Raw genomic sequence first — 3,067 nt, forward strand, 5'->3', positions numbered from 1 at the left:
TACTATTGATTTCTCCCTTAAACTATAAAGAAAATGCATTATCATGAAAAATATGAAGAACAATTGGAAATCGTTGGCTCTATAACATGTAGAGTCTCAAACAATTCATATTTGATATATTTTATATTATCATATATCATCAACTTCTATGGGTAATATAACTGCAATGTTGTCACGCTAGGGGCAGTACCAGCATATTATACAGCAAACTAAAAGTTTTGTTCGACGTTTGACATGTTTGATTCTGACATGACGTGTGCAACATGTCGTATTATTTACTGTATGTGCTAGTAGCGCCTTCTGCTCCGACCTTCGCGTAGTATCTAAATTGGAAATCGTACATTTCCGCTTATTAAAATTTACAAGTAAGAGTTATTCAACGTTTTCGGTGACAAAATGGTAGCAAAAAGCATTTATCAATCTATTCAAGTATTTTTGCAAACTACGTTTTGTATGATTTAGAACTAGTCATATTTCAATTTATTTGTGTTTATTTACAATCATTATTATTAATTAATGTTGCATTAAAACTTAGTTTTATTTTTATGGAATAGTAGAGTAGGTAGAGTCACTATTGTGCCGCCATCTAGCGGTATGAGATTTGAAATAAGAATCTTTAAAGACAAATGAGGAGTAACATTGATTCTAGTAAAAATTAGGGGCAAAAGTTACGTGTCTCATATTATTATCTCCTTTGCTAATAAAACACTGCGAACTATTATACAACTTACAAGGTTTGCTGTCTCTTTCTGTCATATTATGATTTTACAATGTATTATGTATCAGACAAAGAGAGCAGCCGTTGTTTTGTTATTCGAAGTGATGTTTTACTAGTTAAGGGGATAAACGTCCAAAGAAATAGGCCAATTAAAAGAAGGAATTTGGTCATCTTTCTAGCAAGCTTTTTATTAATCCTATGACTATTTGACTGTCGCATGATTTGGGACATGGTATGTTATAAGCAATCTATAATATCTATTATCATTTATCACATCCTTAAAAATGTTTAGAAATTGTTAATTAGCTTTTAAACTTTGGATGTGTCTACAAAGAGCATTTTAGTGCAAGTGTAATATATTTCTTATCGACAATTTTTATAGTCGAAAATATGTTTTCGGTAAAGCGTTTGATAGATTTAAATGTTGAAAACTGTATTGTAAAATGTAAAAAAAATATTCACATATTATAAAGATATTTTAATTTGACTGTGGTAAATTGTGAAAATATTAAATTAAAAAAATCATTGAAAAGCCATTTTATTTTTAATGTATTTATTGTAACATAATATGCCTTATAAGGCAAATTCCACCACTACAGATGACCTACTACTACTTACTATTATCGCGAATAGACTATAATGTACCAAATTTTTATGGAGAAGGATACCTAATAATCAGTAAAATTTATGACACACCGACAGCAACTCCAAATTAATATTTATATTGATAGCAATCTAATTAGGTAATGAATTAAGTACTTACCGAGTATAATAACTGGAAATAAGTAATAGTTTAAACAAAAGATAGCAAATAATAATATAGTTTACTGCAAACTAAATAGAATGCAACTATAAATGAAGTGGTTGGTATATTAATGGAAAAATAAAGGAGAGAAAAAGTCACCTTGCGGGACGCCCCTTTTTTTGTCAGATTACAAGGTGTTTATTTAAGACTATATTTTACAGCACCTCTAGAACCTTACTAAAATAGTTAGTTTCTAATTTAAATTGTCGTTATTTTACGAAATAATTTTATATAAGAATTACCTTCATGTGACTTTTTTAACGACGGTAATAAAAACTTAATATTCGCTTTAATTTGACAGCAAGCAGGTGATTTTCTTGATCTTAATAATTAAGAGCATAATAATATTAATTCTTATAATTATAAATATTATTAAATTGACAAAAAGAACTTAAATATGTAGGTAGGCATTGGATTTGTTTCAATATTCAGAAACTTCCAAAGACATTATTTAAATACTTCAATTCACTTCGAGGCATGTACAATAACTATGAACTATTATTTTTGACTAATTGAGACCCAAGACCCAAGACGTGAAAGCAAGGCCAAGTTAAGTTAAGGATGTACTAAGCTTTTGTGTGGTAATACTTGGGCTGGCATTTGGAGTCACGTGAAGTATGTGGAACTGAGGCGAGGACTTATGTTTCGTAAGACGAATAAAGTATTGCAATTTGCATTCGACGTATGACTTTGTGGGGATATTGTTCATAATTTATTATTTCATGGAATTAGGAATTCTTGAAATTTAATCCAGTTTGACAAGTGAAGTTCTGAAGGTCTACCTGACCTTCGATAAACGTCCGGCAGTGTAAGACTGAGATTCCTACAGTTATCCCGAAGAATATAAGATAAAAAATTTACTCTTTAAGGTGAGGTAGACCTTCTGAACTAGATACCTCCTAAAGTAACCGCGACAGAAACTCCATAGAATTGCTGGTCGTTCATACATCTACTCGTATATAGTCAGGTTAACTCAGCTTTTATAAAATGACGAAAACTCAAACATGTATGCAGCATTATTAAGTGACCTGCCTCAAGTCACAACTGCACTTAATATATTTTAGAAGTGGGAGAGCCATGCTTCGGCACGAATGGGCAGGCTCGACCGGAGAAATACCACGTTCTCACAGAAAACCGGCGTGAAACAGCGCTTACGGTGTGTTTCACCGAGTGAGTGAGTTTACCGGAGGCCCAATCCCCTACCCTATTCCCTTCCCTACCCTCCCCTATTCCCTTCCCTTCCCATCCCTACCCTCCCCTATCACCCTAGTCCCTCTTAAAAGGCCGGCAACGCACCTGCAGCTCTTCTGATGCTGCGAGTGTCCATGGGCGACGGAAGTTGCTTTCCGTGACCCGTTTGCTCGTTTGCCCCCTTAGTTCATAAAAAAATATTTTTTATAAAAACACAATGAATTAAATACCTACCATGAAATCAATCTCGTTTCTTATCATATTGTGTGTGACATAATATCCACTACACGCACGGATTGCGAATTCCACATTCAAGTTCAAGGGGCAAACTATGAGCAAACTGGTATAAAACG

The sequence above is a fragment of the Aricia agestis genome, chromosome 19, assembly GCF_905147365.1.
Source record: "Aricia agestis chromosome 19, ilAriAges1.1, whole genome shotgun sequence".
Lineage (NCBI taxonomy): Eukaryota > Metazoa > Arthropoda > Insecta > Lepidoptera > Lycaenidae > Aricia > Aricia agestis.